General features: G+C 31.7%; 1 protein-coding gene across 2 annotated transcripts in view; it reads right to left on the bottom strand.

Annotated features, from left to right (window-relative positions):
- The window catches only part of LOC118195536 (uncharacterized), an 81,582-nt gene extending 58,619 nt beyond the window's left edge, over positions 1–22,963 (bottom strand). Inside the window, exon 1 of one of the 2 annotated variants that reach the window (XM_035366862.2) lies at positions 22,808–22,963. The gene's annotated coding sequence lies outside the window, so the exon portion shown is untranslated. Of the gene's footprint in view, positions 1–22,474; positions 22,725–22,807 lie in introns of those variants that run through there. The other variant, XM_035366863.2, reaches the window with a different exon arrangement.
- Positions 22,964–23,293: the final 330 nt, after the last annotated feature.

The raw sequence follows: 23,293 nt of genomic DNA, 5'->3' as shown, positions 1-23,293 counted from the left end.
AATTTGTGCGATCTGAGCTTTGTTCAAGGTCAAATACCCGCTCATAGACTTTAGCAAAATAACCCGCTTTTATTTTCACAAATATTCTTTTAGCCATAGACATAACAAAATTTGTCATAAATACTGTTTTTAAAAGGAGTAATAGAAATGGATGTTGTATTTAATAGGAAATAAAAATAAGTTCCTATAATAAGATAATAGTATCTCATTAGTTCTTTTAGAGTTGATCGATTCATTAGCATGTCTACAATTTATACGTCGCCACAATTTCCGGACTCATATTGCTCTATTTTCAATTAGAATCTTTTTATACGTCAATTTAGTATCTCCAACAGCAGATATTTTTTCTTTTCGTTGATTTGTATTCCTTACTTTTCTACGCAATTTGAGAATATCGTCGTTTATTTTCGAAGTACTCGTGATATATTGTGCATTTAAATATTTATGAAAAAATAATAAAACAAACCTAGATTTTCAAAATGGAAAAATGGTTAGGCTTAAAAACTTATGAATTGATCCAGCAGAATCTACTAGCACTAAGAATATTGGAAGGAAAAGAAAATGTTTTATAGAAAATGTAATGAAAGTTATTTATCATTTGGATTTACTCGGAATGGAGATGAAATAGACCCTCAACCTCAATGTGTTGTTTGCGGTGAACTTTTATCCAATGAAAGTATGAAATCATCGCTTCTTAAAAGACATCTTAATCTAAGCATGCCAGTTTAAAGGATAAATCTGAAGAATATTTTAAGAGGAAATTATCAAAATTGTAAAAAAGTAATGGAGGCTTTTCTTACTTCAAGTGAAAAAGCTTTCGAAGCTAGTTACCTAGTAAGCCTAAGAATTTCCAAGACTGAGCAGGCACACACTATTGGAGAAAACCTTAAATTGCGAGCACCTAAAGATATCGTTTTAACATTATTCAACAAGAAAGCGGCTAATGAACTTAATAATATTCCTTTATCAAATGATAGAGTAAATGGACGAATTCATGAAATGGCAAATTCCATAAAACAGACACAGATTCAAAAAATAAACACAGTCAGTATTTCGCATTGCAATTGAATGAAAATACTGATATAAAGAACTTTGTTCGATTATTGGTTCAATTATTATTATACGTTTCGAAGAAGATAAACGAATTGCCGAAGAGCGTTTATTTTGTGAATCTCTTCATGATAGAGCAACTGCAAATGACATTTTCAAAGTAATTGACAATTTTATGTCTGAAAATGATATTCCTTGGAATAAGTTCATTGCCGTATCAATGAGGGAGCTCTGGATTTAACAGGAAAACATTCCGGTATTATTTCTCAAATAAAGAAATTCGCACCTAACACTATCACTAACACTATGCTCCATTCATCGGGAAGTTTTAGTAGCCAAAACAATTCCAGAAAACCTGAAAATCGTTTTGAATCAAGCTGTGAAAATTTTTTATTTTATTTATTTTTAGTTCGAAGATTTGTTAATTTCGCCTTTTTGGACATAAGCTTCGTATTCCTCGATACGAAACTATGATCGTATCGAGTTATATAGTTACTCTATTAGTTTGATCGCTATATCTTAAACAACACTGACATGACATGCTATAAATTCCCCAAGAATTAAAGTCAGAAATGGAATCCTTAAGAATCGAACCATGGATTTTATTGACGGGCGAGAAAATGACTTGAGAATTGAATTTCTGGGAAATCCGTGCAATTTTATTACTGACAGAAGCATGACAAGGTTATTAATATTATTTCTGGAATGTATACTTGGATGGTAAGATGAAACTTTTTAAAGGCTTTATCAGTGACCACAGGAGAAAATCCTAGGTCAGTGACGGATGATTTCAAATAATTGAGTTCATTAGCAAGCAAAAGTTCTGAGGAACAAACTTAATACATAATAGTGAAAAAGAAGTTATTTTTTGCTTAGCCGGGTGACATGACTTAGCGTGAAGAAGTAAACAATAAAGAAAATAGTTTACGGTAAGCAATAGTGCTGAAATAAGATTCACTGCAAATTATAAGAATAGCAAGGAAGGGAAGGGAAAGAATAGCAAGATTCAATTTCAAAAGTGAACTACATGGCTGGATTAATCGAATTTATAATAGATAAAATCTCGGATAAATCTTCTTTATTACCTTCAAAAAGCGCGAAAGTGTCGTCTATGTAGCGAATCCAGAGACGAAAAGATAGTTCCTCAAATTTGAAATAGTGCACGTAAATGTCAGTAAGTACAGGACTAAGAGGATTACCCGTAGCTAATCCTTCAATTTGGGGATGATATTCATTTTGGAAAACAAAGCGTGTTTGACTCAAAAAGATTTTAGTAAGAGAAATTACTCGTAACTCTTCAATTTCAGTACGTGTGGAATGGAACTATCGAAGCTTAGTTCAAGACAATTTAGTGCTTCTTCGACTGGAACATTAGTAAACAGTAATTTAAGATCAAAAGAATCCAGAATGAAACACAAGGGAGAAAAATTTCCGACAACTTCAAAAAAAATAATTTAACAGTGTTAATATTGTTAGAAAGCAAAGAAGAAAATCTGTAAACTCAATGTTTGTCCAAAGGATGTGATGCCTTTCCTAAGATGCAAACTATAGGCCGAAACGGAATTCTAATTTTGTGAACTTTGGGAAGAGCATAGAACCTAGCACAGTTAGCAATAGGTGAAAAAACTTTTTTTTTTTAACTGAGTTGGAATTATATGACAAGACCAAACAGCTGTTTTTACTTTTGCGATATCAGAAGTTGAAGGATCTTTAGGGATCTAGCAGCAAGGGTCTTCATTTATCAGTTTCGAGATTTAATCAACGTATATGTGTCTGTCCATAATAACGATACGTCCACCCTTATCAGCTTTGAAAATTCTAACCTTAGTATTAGAATGAATTTTATATAAGGCCTCCCTTTCCCTTCGATGAAACAAATGATTTGTTATTAAAATTCACGTTATGAGTAATTTAGTGGCGGATTGTATCCTTCTGTGCTCCTGAATTTTAGAAAACTGAAAAGCTTTTTGAGTAGGGGAGATGATTTGAGGAACTGAAGGTTTAGATGAATTCGAAAAGTTGAAGTTATTTTTAATTACTTTCATCTGAGCCTGAGAAAAATTAATATTAGAGATATTAACGATGAGATTAGTATTTACAGTGGGAAGATTAACAATATGGATGAGACTAGCCAACTGGGGTGTGAACTTCTGGAATTTAGGTTAGGTTATTTAATTACGGCAAAGCTTCGAGGGCTATCTGTCTAAGGGGAGGGATGCCTTCATGGAGGACTTTCTAAGGGAAACTGGCTCGTATACACATTACACATATATAAACCACGAAAACACCCATGCAGCCAGCCCGTTTGCGGGATTCGAACCTCGGACCGAACTATCAGTGTTCAGCGACTTTACCGCTCGGCCGCTGGTGGGCTCTGGAATTTAAGAACAAGGAAATTTTTTTTATGCTGTTGACCAGCGGCATGGATTCTAGACCAAGATTTGTGATCAAAAGAAGAAAGATCTAAAGTAAAATTAGCAATTTTTAAATGAAAGTAATATGATAAATATTAATTGCCACCAAATATTATGAGCGATAATATTGTTGCCCACAAATATTATGAGCCAAATTATTGCTCCAAATTGCCAAATGCGGCCACCAAATTGGTGCTCCAAATTGCCAAATGTGGTTACCAAATTGTTGCCACCAAATATTATGAGGGATAGCATTTAGTGGCAACAATTTGAAAAGTAATACATTTTTACATAAACGTTTGCTCATGCTTCATGTAACGTGACGAAGAAATTACAATTTGAATTTATGCATAATTTTCGAAACGTAAACAGAAGATTTAAGAATACTGACTTGTATAAATCTGGGAATGCTATTTTGGTGTTTGCATTTAAGCAAAAGAATGTAGATAGTTTAAACATTTCGTACGTTTAAGGCGTAACGTACAAAATCGGTTCCAGTTTTTGATGTATTCCGAAAGGGGAACAATCACGAAAATATGAAGATCAAACAAAAAGAAATTAATAAGTAAAAAAAGAAAGAAAATATCTGAAAGCTTTCAGATTTCATATTACGCCCAAAGGTTCATTTTTTCACTTACACATACATACACGTTTCGAGAGAATTTGGGCTAATGACCCTTTGGGCTGAAAATATTTAAATAGAGGATATCTTTGCTTTGAAATCGTTGAGTTTCTTAATAAAAAATTCGTTAAAGTTAAAAAAATATGAAATAGATATTAAAACAAATACAAAATTGAAAATTCGGTCTTCCATGTGCCCATATTTGGTTGGAGGGCTACGTTATGCAAAATTTGATGGCTCTGGGTATCTTTTTTTTTTCACAATGCGAGAAGCATACATACATTCATGCAGATTTTTCATTATTTAATTTCTTTAAATATAATACAGGGCGATAATATTTGGTGGCAACAATTTGAAAAGTAATACAGCCCTTTTTTGTGATTCGGCGTAAAATACCGTTTCGAGACCAATAGCCCTTCCGAGCTAACGAGCCTTTGGGGTAAAAATAAATCATATTGGAAAAGCGCAAAATGGTAAAATATGCACAAAACACAGACCGTTGCACCCGCTGCTTTTCATGCAGATTTCTTAGCTCCTGATTAATAGGGACCTGTACTTGTTGGCCCTTGAAATTGATTGAGATCTTGACTAAACTACGCCAGACACAAGGTTGTTGCTTTTCTAATTTGATGTTTCACTTTGGCGCGTTTCTCTTCTGTTTTGATAAAAAAAAATTTTTTTTAATCTCAGTAGTGAGTATTATCAACCCTAACAGGCCTGAAAGCGATCTCTCATGCTGTTTCTGACGTTGTCAACGAGTTGCATATTAGTCAGTAATACGCCTCCCGAGATCATCCCACACATACTCAGTGGGATTAATATCGGATAAGCAGCTACTACAGTTTCTTCTTCAAAAAATTGGTGCACGAGCAGTATGATGGCGAGCAGTATCTGCTTGCAAAATGAAGGTATCGCCAATTCGGGGCAGCAAACTGTCTGACAGTAGGATCCAGTATGTCGTCTGTGTACCTCTGAGCATTAAGGGGTTCCATGTGGCAGCACATACAGGTCTATGCAACCTCCTAAAGATACTTTTCTCATACAAGATGTACTTTCTCATACCACGATACCACGTGCTTAATTCAAACGCTCTTCCCGGTGAACGAGATTCATAATGTCGGCTACCTAGCATATAGACCTCTAGCAGCTTTCTGTGTGTTGTCGTGTTTCCTGTAACAAAAATAAGCATGGATCTAAGCTGAGATGGAGTTGCAGTGCTGTTGCGACGTGCGCGAAGTCTCAAACACCATTCATCTGCAGAAGTAGTAACTCTTGGCTTACCTTCGGTAGGGTAAGAGAGGAAGAACCAATAGATAGAAATTAGTTTCACAACTGGTTTACCACGAAACGGTCGACGTTTAACCCTTTTGCAACGCCACACTGTCTTGAGGTGCTTCTAATCGACCTATGGAGCTATAGCGTAATTCTACTGGCAAACGTCGCCTCGAACTCACTTTTACACTTTTCTATCTTGAAACTGTTTAATATATCGACTTCCATTGAACAGCGATATTCTCCTAAACAACTGGCTTTAAGTTGTATCGTATTTACAAAAACCGATGACATAGCCACTCTTTTGCGTAATGTTACTCGGTGCAGTTTGCTTTTATTTGTGTCATATCCAACTTTCAAGAATTTCGAAGTACTTTTAGCCGATTTATCAAAAATTTTTAATTAGTTTCTTAACTTTTGGAAACCAGAGTAGATATGTATCTGAATGGATCCTCAATCAAAAGCCAAAAATGGGCGGGGGGAGATTGTGACGAAAGGTTTATTCCATATAATCGAAATTATAACATCAACTTAGAATTTTATTAATGTTTTTAGTGAATGGAAACATACCATTGTAATTGCATGAACGAAACCTCTGCTTAACATCTATAAGGTATATGGATATACCCGAATCGATTGAACAACCAATGTGAATATTTTATGAATACTTTCTTAAATGAGTTGAAAGATAATACCAATAACTGGAAAAGGATTTTGCAAACAACTGCTGAATTAAGATGATTAACTTTTAGGGAAAGCGATCAAATTATCAGAAATAAAAGCAACGGAAATTATTTTGGAATGAATAGAGTTGTTAGCAAAATTCAGTTCGTTGTTACAACAACATCTACTGCAATGCCCAATAAAGGAAAACAGACAAATCCTTATTTGCCGGCAGGAAACTGCAACTAATGTTTTGACATTCTAAACAAGTTTCCTTATTTTTATTGGAAAATAATTACCATGCAAAATTTTAACTTAATATTAAGTTGGATGTTTCACATTCTGATGAGCTAACGAGTGCTGTTAAGTATATAAGCATCACAGGAACTTCTGTAGATATATCTTTCGATCTATTGAAAATAAGATGTATAAGGTAAAAAATGGGAAAATGAATGAAGGATGTATTTACGAATTTCGGCATTTATCTATAAGTTTGCAGAGGACAATCTAATGACAACGTAGCTAATTTGGCAGACAGGAGCTTATAGTGGTCTCCTACGAGGAATTAAAATTACAGCTATTTATACATCATGCAGCTCATTTTCTGAATTTGGCCGGTTAATGTACTGCAGTAAACTGTTCAGAAATGATGAGATGTTTACTGTGTTTAGCAGAAGCAAATCGTAGACGTCAAAAGAACTGCAAAAATGATTAAGAAAAAAAAAAAAAAAGTTTTTCGAAAGAATAGCAATGGACACACAATTTGACAAGAATACAAATTTCTTAATTAAAACTTTCTTTGTAATTATCGGTATATACTTTTAGCAAGAACGGGCAATTTCCATATGACCGTACGGCTTTTAAATTTGGATATTTAATTTAGAAAGTTACGAAGGAGGGATCACTCCAGGAAATGCAACCTCCTCCTTTAATAAATATTCTATTGATTTCAAAAAAGGGTTCATTGAAAACTGTTTTCATTTTATACACATAAATTTATTAACCCTTGACACATTATCAAAAGTTGAACATATTCTAAAAGCAATAAATGAATCACAAATCGAAGGCACAATTCCCAGTGCAGGTTCCGGTTAGGATCATAGGCGATTGAGGTACTGCTGTACCTAGCTAACTTGTTAAGCTTCTGGCTCAATTTGTATTTCCGAGCAGAAACACTTCACCTTTTATAGTTCGGCGCCACTGCAGTATTTGGAAGCAGGAGAGATGAAAAATGAGCAATGCGCTCCCCGGGAATCAAACCACGGACCTCTCGAATACGCGCCGAGTGTGCTAGCCATTACATCACGAAGGCATGCTAAAAAGGCGGGAGAAATACCTTATGCATCAACTTCTCGAGAGGATTTCGGCTCGCCTTCAATCTAAAGGGCCGTTCAGACCGGGGTTTATCTGAGCTAACGGGGACAACTGACTTAGCCGACCCATCTCCAAAACCAGTTTTATCCGATAGCACAGCTATTTGAAAAATCTGAACTACGCGCCTGAAACTGACTCCGTTTGCTCAGATAAATCCCAGTCTGAGCGGCCCTTAAGTGCCCTCTTGCCGCACAGACGCTATACCCTTTTAAGAATCCATGGCTTATCTGGTACTCAAGCCTGTGCCCATCGGTGCGGCGATCTACGTCACTCACCACTATCCTGTCTAGGCGGCTATACCCTAATGCAGTAAGGGTTGTATAATTATAGTTAATTATAGCGTCCACTAATTAAAATGGGGAAAGATAATTGTCTGCGAAGTGATTGGAAAATCGCTCACATGAAGCTTTCGTGAACTGCGGAAATTCCAAAATAGAAATTAATTGCAAATTGTTTCAATGAATGACACCACTACACTGTGAGAGTTAAAAGATTACTTGAAACTTCATTTACGGTTAATGCTGTTCATTAATAAATGATAAAATCTAAAAGTTCCATCTGATCAGGGCTCAAGAAATATCATTTTAAAATTAAAATAGAGCATAATTAAAAGGCAAAGAACATACATATCAAGTTTCAAGCTTCAAAGTTTATTCAATTCCATTACGCATTTTACTTACTGGCGTTGCCAGATTCAAAAAACAATAAATAAATAGATTTAATAGATTTTTCAGACAAAATTTCTTACACATTGTGCCCGGCTGAACAGTAGTTCAGAGCAATCAAGATTACCAGCGACACATCTTCAAGAATTATTTTCAAAAATCATTACGCATTTTTATACACATTCAACTACAGTAAGACCCCGCTTAACGCTGTTTCGTTTAGCGCTGTTTCGGTTTAGCGCTCTTTTATTTCAACCCGGGGATTCCACGAAATCGCTCGCAGCATACGGGGATTCCCCGAAATATTATGCAGCGATAGGTTTCAAATACATATCCGAAAGAGTGTACTTGTATTTCTTGTTTGGTGCGGTATTGTACAGACATATTTTGAAAGGGTAAATGTGGAAGATGTCGAAGAAATAATTCAAGAAGCAGCGGCTAGTCTTTCTAATGATGAGCTCAAGGAATTAACTGAACAAGAAGAAAACAAAAATGTTGACAGCAGTGATTCAGAAGAAGAGCAAAAAGAACTTTCGATGGCGTTTGTAAAAAGGAGTTTGTCTACCATAACTGAAATAATGGATCAATTCATTGAAAATGATCCGAATTTTGACAGGAGCTCAAAAGTAAGGCGTGGTGTTAGAGATGCTCTATCCGTTTATGAAGAACTTTTACGAGAACAACGCAAAAGAAAAAGGCAAACATTAGATGCTTTTGTCACAAAAAGGCAGAACACTGAAAACGGCTAACTAAATAGGATAACTAAGTATGACTAAATACTAACTAAATATGACTAATATGACTAACTAAATATGACTGACTGAGAATTTTATTTGTTTTTTTTAAGAATATTCGTTTTGTTATTTATATTTTGTTTTTATTTTTGCAAGAAATAATAATGTGGTATTAATTTGGGCTTTAAGAAATAAATGTTTGGTTTTATTTTTATTAAAAAAACATACTTTTTAAATTTAATACCTAACCAATTTCCTAGCCATCTTCCCCTAACCCCAATATTTACATGTAAAGATAGCCTCGTTTAGCGCTGTTTCGCATTACGCTCTACTTTGATGGAACGTATCCCCCGCGTTAAGCGGGGTCTTACTGTATTTGTAATCAGAAAAATGTCACGTAAATATCAATAACAAGTAAAAACTTACCGCATGTTTCAGGGCTATCAAGCACACTTTCATTTATATTAAGGAACATCGTCATAACATTTTGTATTCAAGAGTCAGGAATTTTAATCAAAAATTTCTCTAACTCAAAATAATGTTAAACAAGTAACATTTCAATAATCCAACTAAAATACTAGAATTATTTCCAGAAACCTGTCATTCTTTTTTCAAAATTAAATTAAATTTTAAATATAGTTATACATTTCTACAACCTTAAAATTTTCAAATATATACATTTCAAATTTAAATATTAACTATACATATAAACACTGAGTAATATGAAAATTATGTATTCAGTAATATTCTGTTACACAATATTAATATTTTTAGCATTCTAACTTAACTAATAACTCTAAAGGTCTCTTTATAATGCCTTTTTTATTCTTTATTTTACAACTGCGAATTAGTCCATTACCAGTAAAAGTTTTGAGAATCTTTCCCAATCTCCACATCTTACGTGGTAAGTGTTCTTCACATTCACCTTCAGGTCCTGTTTTACATGGTGATTGTTCACACTATTCGCAGATTTCAGATTCAGCAAATACTCTTCATAGATTTTCTAAAATTTATTTAATAGTTTTTCACGATATAGATGCGCTTTTAAAAGAATTTTTTTAGTGCTGCACACTTCATCAGTGTATTTGATAGGCGGCAAATTAGCAATTTTCTGTCCTAGCAGAAAATGAGCAAGTAACAGAACTTGCGTCTCATTATCTCGGATGTAAGTCAAGGGTCGACGATTTATCACCGCTTCAATTTCAGTCAGTACAGTTTCCAATTCTTCCGGTACCAATGATGTTCGACCAAAAATTTACATATGACATTAAAATTTTCAAATTTACAAATTTTCAATTTCGGGGTAAAACAATAAAGTAGACTAAGAGAATTCCAAAAATATATAATTTATGTGTGTTTCAAAAATTTTAAAGACCGAAATCTTTTATTACAAAATATAAACAAGCAATAGCAAGCCCACAGGTTTAGAAGGAACACATGTCTGGTGTGGCCACAATAAAGTCATATCAGCTGGTAAAAAGTATGTTCATAAATATTCTTTGTCAGAATATGTTTTATTAGCCGTTAAATGTGTGTTTAGAAGTCTGACAAAAAAAAACTACTATGAAATTGCATTCATGGAAGAGCTGAAAACCCGAATGAAAGTTTTAATAATTGCTTCTGGACACGCATACCAAAAACTGCTTTTTGTGAGTGTCATCACATTAAAATTAGGTTTGTCAGATACGATAATATGTTTTGATGATCTTGCACAAAGCCTCAATAAAGTTACAGAAGTCATTAGGAATTTGTTTTAAGCAGGAATCATGAAAAATGAGCAATGCCCTCGCCGGGACTCGAGCCTCGGATCTCTCGAAATACGCGTCGATCGTGCTGACCATTACACCACGAAGGCATGCTAGAAGGCGGGAGAAATACCTTATATACTTCCCCTTTTAAAGTGCGACTGGGGATTAGCGGACCCAATCGCCAAATCCTGGAGGTGATGAATCATCATCCACCACCGTTTTCAGTTCGGGCGCCACTGTAGAGTGATTAGGTTTTTTTTTTTATGCGGGAGATGTGAAAATATGCAATGTCCTCTCCGAGACTCGAACCTGGACCTCTCAAATACGCGCCGAGTTTGCTACCTTTACATCACAAAGGCATGCAGAAAGGAGGGAGAAAATACCTTATAAAGTAATTGAATTATTAGGAACAAAACCAGGATTTTACATGGTAAAGTTTTTTCCAGAAATAGACTGTGATAGAATTCGTGAGTCTCATCTCGTTTACCAAAAGCTTTCTAAAATAGCCAGAACGAAGCATAAATTAATAAATTAAAAACAACTTTTCATGTAGAAATGTCAGTTCAAGATGACTATGGTGCAGAAAAATATTAATTTTTTTAATAATCTTTTAGTGTTACTTTTTTTTTTTTTTTTTTTCAATTTTTCTCAAAATGTGTTGTTTTAACTTTCGCTACACTTTTCTTGAAAGCTGTTTAGCCTGGAAGAGTTAAATTTTCCACAATTGTTTATCTTAAATATTTCTTTGAAACTATGCAGGTTATAAAATTTACGATCATTAGTTTTGGGTACATTAAAAATTTACTACTGTTATTTTTATGATTTTCAAAACATTTTACTAATTCATTTTTATTTTTTGAAGTAAAACTTAAAATACTGCTTATTATTCTTAAAGCGTATGTTTTTAACCATCATGCAACATCTGAAGGAATTTAATGCAGTATTTTTTTTTAATGTACCAAACTAGCGCACTGTCACAAAAAATTCGTCAAAGGCAAGAGAAATTAAACAACTTGCTTTTAAAAACATTAGGCTTTTAATTTATATTTCATGTGTTTTATATAATATGCAATTTGTCTATTTTGAATGGAAAAAAGAATCTGAAGTATAAGTTTATTTTGATAAAAGTTATATCCTAATAACTTTTGTCACGAAATAGTTGCATTTCCCCAGTCGCGATGTCGCCTGTGCCCTTAATATTGTTTCAACGGATCGCGTAAATCTGTCATAAAACCCGCCTCACTGGGCTCCTCTTTCGATGATGTACTTCCACTGAATGCCCTTTGCGGAATAATTCTTTACATAGGGGATGGCTTAATACCTGCCACATCTTTCTGAGCTCCGCCATCAGCTGTCTTGAACGTACGAGCATTATCTGAGTGTATTCAAAAGCACAACCATCTTCTTGATATTAATCGACGAAAAGCATTTTGGAAAGATTTAGTTGTGAGATCTTTTTTTAGTTCAAGATGAATACCTATAGTCACTACGCAGGTAAACAAAAGGCCATTAGACTTCGTATCTTCATTTTTAACGAAAAGTGGAGCTGCATAATCCAGTCCTGTAACATCAAAGGTATTTGCTTAGATGAACGTAATGGTGCTATGACTTGTTGCATCGATCAGAAGTTATAACGCTGACACAAAACACAGTTTCTTATTACTCGTTTGACATTTTGTCTGGATCTAATTATCCAGTAGTTTTCACGGAGGAACATGAGAGTATTAGCTACACCTGTATGAAGAACTCGTTCATACGGTAAACTAAAACTACTCAGTGTCCAAAAGAACGCAATTAATTAATTTTAATTCAAGTTATCAGATATTTCTTTACATTTGAAACCGGTTTCATACTTTTAAAATGATGTAATTTTTTTCTCGTATCTTTTGGAAAATCTAGTTCTGGCCCTCGAATTTTCCTGAATTTACAAATGGTGGTAATATGAAAATAAAAATATTTAAATCCAATACATAGTCAACCTACAGTAAGCTAATAAAAATAAAAATTATTTCTTGAATAATTAGCTTAGTCCAGATTGAATTTCTCTCTCTCTCTCTCTCTCTCTCTGTCTTATATCTATATCTATATCTTAATATATACTCATATATGTGAAAAAATTATGATATATGTATGTAATGAAGCAAATTTTGAAGTAATGATGTAGGAACACTGAGATGTAGAAATGCAGAAATACTGATTGCGAAGCACATAGATAACTAATTGATGAGGAAGAATTCTGATTGCGCAGAATACCGAAATGCCGATCCGCAATGAACAAGAAACTTGGCAGTCGAGGCGGATTAAATTCCATTTTTATTTGAATTTATATATATACTTTTAGCAGTATATAGAACGTCTCGAAGCTGCGAATCTTAAAAGTTTTGGGCAGTATTTGTGGAGAAAGTCGGCAAGTTATTTCCCAAAACACTGTTCAATTTTTAATCTTTTCTTGTTTTGAACAAATCTGAGTATGAAAAGTGTTAAAGAAAAAAAATTTTAAATCTTGGTATATTAGTGATCGAAGTATTTTTGTAATGCAGAGAAATAAATGGAATTGCGAATAAAATTTTAATGCTTCTGGTTACGCTTAAATGCACACATTCTTTCTACGGAACTTTTCGTATTGAGACTTTTTTATCTTTTTTTTTAGCCCTTCCTTTCTCTCCATTTTTAAACTTTATAATAACAGATATAAACACGAATCTTTATTATTTTTCGTCTTACATACGCACACACACACACACATATATATATATATATATGTCTGGGTGTAAGACGAAATATGTATACACTGTAAAAAAAAACCTCGAAGTTTACAGACAAAAGTCTTGTATAGTTACAGAAATGCGAACATTTACGAAGGAAATACCTGTAACGAACACAGAACCAAACGAAACTGTAAACTCTACAGGAGTTTTTCAAGAAGTTTTGCTTGGATTTTGTCCGTAGCGTGTGATCACGTGGCTTAAAACGGCTGAGAGAGAAGAACCAATCAGGAAGAAGGTGGAAAAACAACGTCTTAGCGGGAGAGTTCAACGATAGTCGCCATGTTAGCCATTATTTTTGCTATGGTCGAGGTAAGTTCGAAATAGTGTTTGACGTGTATTTTACTAATTTTATGTAATGTATTTGTTATGTTCTTTACACTATCTATAATTAAATTCTTTTAATGTTTAGCTTATAATTCTAATGCTCCTAAATAAACCTGTGTTGAATTATTGTTAGAGTTCAAATCACAGAGCTTGTGTTCCATTTAGTAAAATAACAACTTTTATTCGTTACATCTGCAGGTGTCTGCAGTTAAACTGCTCATATTTATAAACAGAAACAAATTTGTTAATATGTTAGTTTAAAAACAAATAAGCTTAATATTAATGTTCTATCTATAGTCTAATAATTTCTCATGTTAAATATTTATGTATCTTTTAAAACATATCGCGTTAGAATATTCATATTTTTCATTTTGTTGACAGATGTAACATTATTATTCCATACATGTTATCATTAATCCCAGCGTGAACTGCTTTAGAATATTTTTCAGAGCATTATTACACTATGTATGTTATTATTAATCTCAACGAAAAAGAAAAAATAAATGTAATATATTTAAAAAATTCGACAAAATAACTTAACATACATTAAAAATGGAATATCATTTCATTAATACATGCGATAAGTTCGCCTTAAAAGATTATATAGTCGGATAGCAATTACATATTTGTAAAAGTATTCAATGTATATTATTTTTTGTGTTAAAGATAGTTTTAATCCAGGACAGTCTTTACCAACTTATAAAGCATCTATTAAGTTACATTATAACCAACATTTACAAAAGGCAATCGAAATGCCGTGACTTTGACATATTTTTAACTATGATGTAACATACTAGGAACATTAAAGAAAAAAAATTCTATTTTTTCCTTTATGCTTGTTGAAAAGTAAAATATTAATAAAATGGTACAACATTCATTCTAGTACTTACAATGTAAATTTACATATAAATTTACTATAAATTTTGGTGCAAAGTTCATTATAAAATGCATTTGCTAATATTTAATAGTTATAGCATTCATTATCAAATCATGGAAATATTAGTAATGATACGTCAGTTGCATATATTAATTTCAATACTCAGCTCAATGCCAAATTTCTTCTATATCTGAGATAACATGTATTTTTTGAAAATAATTATTTTGTGTCATCTTTTCATTTAAAAATCTCTTTCAGATATATTTTAATGTGAATTATTTTCAAAATTATCCTCATTAGAATGAATGTTGTTCTCTTTATTATGTTTGAAACTGCCGTTACGCTAAAAAGTATATTCAGAAAACTATTTATTGCTGAATGTTTAAAATAAGTTCTACTGCTCCTTTTTGACAAAGAGTATCCATTTGCAGTTGGTTTTAATTAATCGTTGGTTGTATTTTTAAGAACTACTTGATAAAATTCAGCAAATTAGTTCAATCTATGAGTTCATCTGAAAAACCTAAAATTTTTATTCCAATTCTGTCATGTGTATATATTTCAAGAATGAAAAAGAATTACAAATTCACTATCCAACAATACTGAGTAATATGTTGTTGATATAGCCAAACTTAAATTGACCCATTTTAAAACCAGATTAAATAAATCATCGCGTATTTTCGGTCATCGAATTTCTTTGGCGTTAAAAGTGTCATAGATTTAGTAAATCCAAGGGTCAAGGTAAGCTCAAATATTTTTTTTTCATAGTTCATATTTGCTAAGTTATAAATTTTGCTGATGCAAAAGTTATGTAACTTATGCAAACATATGCTTAGAGTATTTGAACTAGTGTTGAAAAATCACTGGAATTTAAAATGTAATTGACAGTATGCCTTAAAGCTTGTTTTGGTAAAAGCATATTTATGGGTGCCCCTTGGCAAAATTTGGCGATTTTTGGCAGTACATGGATACCGAGTTTGTGCAATTCTTTGACCATGTTATTTTGGCTTGTGTAGCGACGATTTGTGTGCCAAAAACCGCCGCTACACGAAGACAGATTGCACATACTCGGTATCCATGTACACATCGACCTATTTTCACTTAAAAAAAATCTGTGAATTGTACAAATTTGGCATCGCGCACTCCCTTGACTTTATCCATGTACACATCGACCTATTTTCACTTAAGAAAACATCAGAGAATTGCACAAACTTGCACTCCCTTGATAATACAGGGAGCACCCTTCAATATACTCTAACTGCTGTTTTTCATAAATTAAAACATTTTAGGCATTTAAGATATCTTCCTGTAAGTTACAACTAAATGAATGACTCTTAAGCATAAAAATTTCAAATTTTTATGCTTAAGAGTAGAAGGAGTTATACACTTTTTAAATAACAGTGTCAGAAAAATATACTTTTTAAAATATGTAAACCATTGTTTGAAGTATAGAAAAACCTTCCTTAGCAACTATACCTCTTTAAGTGATTATGTCAAGTATTCTGGTGATACAAACATTGATATTAATTATCACTGAGAATCATGCTTTGTGAAGTAACCACCTTCATTAAATATCAAAATTGTACAAAATTATGGAAAAGTTATAGAGTGGTTTTACTGTATACTTAAAGTATATCATATCACTGTTAGATATTGATGATGTAAAAGATATTATCTAATCATAAATATTTCAAGCATTAAATAGCTTAGTGTAAGTCAATAAGTTTTCAGATTCTGACTTTGTACCCTGTCTTTCACTATGTAATATTTTTCTAGCAACTGTGTTAAGTACCAATAAGTAAGTTTGTCTTAAATACCACTTAATGTAATCAGGTATCATCTGTTCTGTCTGTAAAACTTAATCGTAATAAGTGAACAAATGAATATCTGTAAAACTAAAGATGACACTCTATGTAAAAAATACAATTATTAAAATGTCTATGAGAGGAACATTTAAAATATTAAATCCATGATCAATTTTTGCGACATCTAAGATAGAAAATACCCAAACTGACTAGTTAATTCAGAGGATGAATGCATGTAACATCATTGTTCATGTGTTTGTTAATTGTGTAAGTATTGAAGTTCATGCATTAATTGTTGATAACTATATTATTGGCCTTATATATATATATACTTGCATTTCAAAATTTTGTATATTTTGCCAGTGAGCTAAGTATTAAATGCTGTTACGTATAAGTTCATATTATGTGGAAAAGTAGTTTTTGATCTAACACTTTCTGAGAATTTTTTAATGTTGATCATCAAGCTTAAAGCATATGGCTGAAATTACCAGTATTAACCATAATTTAATTATTCTCCTGTTTCAGCGTTTCTCAAACTTTTTTCGAATAGAGATTATGTGAATTATCATAATTTGTGAATCACCTTGCTGCTGTTCCCTTCGAAAGCAATTTTTTAGCATATATTACTACTAGTACACTTATATTTTAATATATAATTAAAATCCGTTATATTTCATAATTAAGTCCATTGAAGAAAAGTTATATTTCTAATATTTCAAGATTATTAATGAGAAGGATGATTTGTAATTCTTGCATGGCTCTTCTATATTTGGATATATGATGGTAAGACCACAGTCTTAGTGGATATATGATAGTATATTTGGATATATGGTGGTAAGTACCACAGTTATAGTGCTTTAAATTCATCTTTTACTGCTAAGACTGAGTGGGAAGTCTGTAAGTAGGGTAACCAATAATAAATTTCATAAAATGTCTATCTTACGAGAAAAGGTGATAGATGATTGTCATATGTAACTTTTTAAACTCTGAGATTTTTCAACTAAATTTTTTTGTCTCCTTTGGAAACTTCGGAGGACCATGAGGGCAAGCTGTATGATCCACAGATTGAGAAGTGCTACCTTAATACATTTCAATTTCTAGAGAAATTAATCTTAAAAAAAATATGATCATTATTAAAACTACTTTACAGATTTATTTTATATTACAAATAAATATAGTAAATATCTAATAAACCTCAAATTATTTTCTGCAATATTTCTGAATTATTTAAATTTGTACTGTTTTTGCTTCAAAAATGGATGATACATGCAATTTATGATTTCATGAAAGGACCAAAAGGAATCTTGTTTGCAATTTAATTATTTAATTTAAAAAAAGATTTAAATCATTTGGAATATGTGCAAGTGCATGCAATTATTATGAAGAGATTCTAAATTAAAATGTCACATAACAAATTTAGAATATGTTGTGTACTTCTAACGAATGTGATTTTTTCTTTATTTAGGAGCCATGCTTTGAATCCTAAGAAGAAGAGGACTGCACCTTCACAACTAGTTAATTAAAAATAACAATAATATAAATTTTACCTATTTTTTATTTTATTTTCCTTTTGGATAGTTTTCAAATAAAAATAAACCTATTTTTGTTTCTATATTCTGTGTATTGGAATAAAGAGTCGAAATCCATTGCAATATCCAATATTTTCAAAATATGATATTTTTTGAAATAAAATATATGATTATGGAATATTACGTTAAAATGAAATGGTTCCTTATGTAACCTGTATGTTACACTAAAAGGCTTCATCGAATACTTGTAAAGTAATGAGCAAATACTAAGTTAATATCTTGTGTGAATGAATATTATCTTACAGAATTTTTTATTCCATAAAAATCTATCTAAAAATATAATTTTGTTGAATGAAGATTTAAACATTTTTCCCGAAGATTTAAAAAGTCGTTTGAAATAATGATAACAAAAACATTAATCTGAACCATTTAATAAATGAATAGAAACATTTTAGAACAATTAAATCATCCACAGGAACTTTGAAATAATCATCGTATTTTTGACATCAGTTAAAGAAAGAAAATCTGAGTCATTTTGATTATAGTGATAAATTAGTTCCATTAATAGTAGGATAGAAAATTAAAATTTTAAGGAGCCATTATGCATTATCAATTTTTCATTAAAAAATTTTTAGTTTATTACTACTATCATATCAATTATTAATGCTGAATTCTTTATCTTCAGTTTTTACATTCTTTTCTTAATTTTCTAGGCATAGCAGATAAAAATATAATTATAGGATCAAGGCATTTCCAAATACATTATATTTTCTTCCTTAAATTTTTAAGATCATTCTATATTCATCATGTATTATAGACACAGTATCAGGGGATTCTGTTCAATTTTTCAGTTAGAATTTGGGACGAAGTTGTGAAGTCATACCTACATTAAATGCTTGAATTGATTATTTGAAATATGACAAAGCCAGAGAGGGCCATCTGTCCAAGGAAAGGAATATTTTAAGGAAAACTTCATGTTACACAAACATTTACACAGGCAGCCCATTCTCTAGGATTTAAATCTAGAGCCAAATGCTAGTGTTCAGCATACTGTCTGGCTGCCTGTAGGCAATAAATGTTTTAGTAGAAGGAATACTTGAAAAATTAAATTTAGGACTAATTAACTCTTCAATTTTGTATTCAATGAGAAGAATGTAATTTATTAATAAAGTTTTAAATCTGGGAAAATACCTGTACAACTGTCCGATTAATTAATCTATTATTTCAATTAATGGTCAGTAGCAGAAGAGATTAAAAAGCATTTATGCCTAAAAGAATTATATGTTGTAATTAAAATGAATAATGCAATTAAGCATGAAAATAATTTTGGATAACTTGTGATAACTGAATTTAAGTTCATTGTTGAGTTACATAAGTAATTTTTTTTAGAATTTGAAAAAATATTTAGAATTGTTTATTGAAACAATTTCATTAAAATATTTTTTTACTGTAATCATATCCAATTGCAGTCTCTTTAGATTACACTGTTGGGTATAAGGAGAATGATTTGGTTTAGTTTACTTAAGTATGGCAAAGCACACTAGGACTATCTGCCTAAGTGGAGAAATGCCTTTGTGGAGGACTTTCGAAGGGAAACTGACTTATATACATGTTACACATGGAGAAAACCATGAAAATACCCATACAACCAGCCCATTCGCGGGATTTGCACCTCGGACCGAACTACCAGTGTTCAGCGGGGGAATTCTAGAACATTACTAATTTATTGGCAAAAAACCATTAAGTCTAATACACAAGTTTTTTTCCCAGCTATTTCGTGATGCATATGTAACTTTGAGATGTCTTAAAATTCAATAAAGGAAAGTAATGCAGATGTAAGAAAAACATAAAATTTGAGCTTCTTTTTAACATTGGAAATATTTTGAAAGAAAATGTTGTATATCTTTTAGAAAATCTAAGGTATTTTTCCTTAAAAAAAAAACTTAATATTTAAAGTTACATAACTTCCCTTTCCCCACAAATAAATAAATGCAGCATATTTTGTTACAAGCAGTAGCTGTAGACATTTCACATAAAACATATGTTCTACATGTGTAATTATTTATAGTAATATTACAATCAAAATATTTAATATTTAGGAATATATCATTTTTGTATTTTGTATAAGACAAATATGTTCTATATGCATAATTATTTGGAAGAACTTTTAAGTAAATTATCTGCAACTTTTACATATATATCCTTTAAAATTTCACATGAAAATACATGTTCTTACATAATCACTTGCAATAACCTTACAAGCAGAACACTAGTAATCTACAAATATTCCCTTTAGTAATTCACATTCAAAAATTACGATCTACTTACACTATTATTTCCTGTAATCTTTACAGATGTTTACAGTGGTAAATCACATATGAAAAACATGTTATACTTACACGATAATTTCCTGTAACATTACAGATCAAAGATCTGTAACCTTTACAGGCATGTGCTTCGGTAATCAACATACAAAAACTTTGTTATGCCTACAGAATAACTTCCTGTAACATTACATGTCAAACATCTGTAACCATTACAGGTGTAATCTCTGTAAAGTTACTAAGAAAATTCCTGTTTTGATTACTCAAATAATCCATGGCATCCCAGTTTCCACGACTTTTCTTAGTAACTTTACAGATTTTTTTTTACAGTGTAATATATATGTAATAAAAACACATTTTAAAAGTACTGAAGTGGGAACACTGAGATGCAGAAACGTAGAAATACTGACTGCGCAACACATACAGTGGACAGATCGTAGTTCCATACTGAAGAGAAAGAATTTTGATTGCATAGAATGCTAATCCATAATGAATAGGAAACTTGACAGTCGATGCGTATTAAATTCCATTTTTACTTAAATTCGCATTTGTGGCCCCAATTTACTTGGCACTTTAATCGTGCCTATTCAAAAAAACATTTGCATTTTTGATATTATTGCGGTAGGAAGAGAGCACAGCAATATTGCGTCCAAGCAGCACACAGAGATAGAAGCGAAGTGCGCATTTATCCAATATGGCAACTCACCAAAGAGGAAAGTTTTGGGTTTAGGTAGAAAGGTTTCAGTACTCAAAATTTTGAGTTCAGGTTCCCAGTTAGCTACGTCATCTGCATTACACAAGTCATGAGATATAGATTTTTCTAGAAATGTCGCAGTCCTGAAATGTTATTAATTTTCTTAGAATAAAGAGGAAATAACCAAAATTAAAAAGAGGAATTAAAAGGCTATTATTAAATATTATATTGTAATGCTGATTTACATATTTTTATCTCACAAAGTATATTTGTAATATATATATGTAAGACGATACATATATATATGTATATATATATTTTTTATATATTATTATAATTTTGTATATTTTTTCCCTTTCGCATTTTTATTTTTCGATTTTTTCCTACTGATGAATTCTTATTTCAAATTTGATATGTTTAGATACAGTGTTAAACCTCTTATCCACGGTCGCAATTATTAATATTGTTGAGGGATTGCCTTGCTTTAATTCCAATTAATTTTAACTTTAGATACTTTAAGTTTAATTTACTTCAACCCTGCAGCTATAGCGCAAGACTGCTTTAAAAAATTTTGTTTTTAATTTTTTTCTATTACTATGTTTCTTTTTGTATCTCTCTCTCTGTCTCTCTCTCTCTCTCTCTCTATATATATATATATATATATATATATATACTGTTATTTTAATGATAAAAACGGTCTTAATTGTAGTCATTTAAAATTTATTTTGCTAAAATAAACAGAAGAAAATATGAACTTAGCATTCATAAAAGGACTGCTACAAAATTTAACAAGTGAAATAGGTTTTCATATTAAGCTGAATAGTTTTTACCGACTGGAGAAAAAATACCATAGAATGCATTCGTGCAGCTAATTAGCGCAGCAAGGCATCTGAAATCCGTTGTGTCCATTTCACATCGCAGTGAAAGAAAAATCTGCCGGCTTTTCTGAATATAGAATTTGATTTTGAACAGTTTTAAATTTGAATCGGTTAACAAACAAGGACAAAAAGGCCGAATGCCTTTTGCAATACACTGGTATTTATACCAATACACTGGTATTAAAACTTTGTCTACGGATTTTTTAATATATTACCCATCAAACATCATTCAACACTGAAAGCAACAGAAACAAATTACCATAATATTTTATTTAATTTGTTAATGTATAAGACTCTGAGGAAAAGTTGCTATTTAGTAATACTCAGTTTATTTCCACAAAGCATACATCAAAGCTAAAACCTTTAGCATAAATGAACTGATTTATTGTTTAATAATTAACGTTACGAAATAAATTATATTTTTTAAATAGTAAAATTCTTGATAATACTTTTTAAATGAATATTATTTCATTATTATATTCATCCCGAAAATAGCGTTTAAATTCATCAAAAATAGCGATAAAATTTAAAATGGAAATTTATACATCATTATAAGCTGAAATCAGAGGCTCAACTTTTAATGTGGTATAAATTTTGCTGTTAACTAACAATTTATTAAATAAACCATTGATAAAAGAATAATACCAGATAACTAGAACATCATCACTACTGAATTCCTAATATTTACATACTGAATATTCAATTATTTTCCGAAATAAATAGAAAAATAGCATACGGTTACATAATTTTTTTTCCTTGCCAATGGAGCTGAACCCCCTTCTGAGAATTTCCTGATCTTCCTCTTTTGTTTTCAACTTACTATAGCAGATTTAAGAATGGATAGATACTGTTTACAGCAGGTACCAGAACAGAAAAATATTTCAAGTGCTGAAAGATCGGCTGGTTTTAAATATGACTTTCCCTTAACACACCAATATCATCCTTCTTAAAAACATTTTACTCACAGTTTTTCACTTTGCGATTTGTATGATGCATCTCAAAAGTTATTAACCCTACAACCGCAGCGGGCGACAGACAATTCTGAATAGTAACCAAAGAGGATACTTACAGTTTGATGCGGATGAAAGTGAAGAGTTGATTTTTGCGTGTTGAATGCTAAACCATTTCTGCAGTAGCAATGAAAATCGGAGGATCCTTGAACATGGCTACTATCGGAGTGCTTAGGAGAAATTTGTCTTCGGGCGGCTAAGTTGAAGGTCAGATGACCACGGGACCGGTTTGTTTCTATCTGCGACTTCTTAAGGAAAAACATTAGGAGGAAAAAGAGAGTATTTTCAAATGGCTATCGATGGCAGAATTTTAATCCAGATGACAGTTTTCATTCACATAAAGGTAAAAAGCGTCTTTGATGAGGGTCATTCTAACAAGCGAAACAACTCGAGCGAAAGAGTTTTAAGCACTGAATAGATTTTAATTTTCCCTGCATAGCCAGTAAAGATGTGTTCCGGTGAAGGATCCGAGCATAGCAGTAAAGCACCTTCTACTTTTTATTAAAAACCTCATCTAGACTTTCCATGGAAACGCATTTTTGATA

The sequence above is a fragment of the Stegodyphus dumicola genome, chromosome X2, assembly GCF_044657685.1.
Source record: "Stegodyphus dumicola isolate Sdum_Otavi_A_Nest chromosome X2, ASM4465768v1".
Taxonomy (NCBI): domain Eukaryota; kingdom Metazoa; phylum Arthropoda; class Arachnida; order Araneae; family Eresidae; genus Stegodyphus; species Stegodyphus dumicola.
Note: the sequence above shows the minus strand (reverse complement) of the source record. Positions and strands in the feature narration are given on the sequence as shown.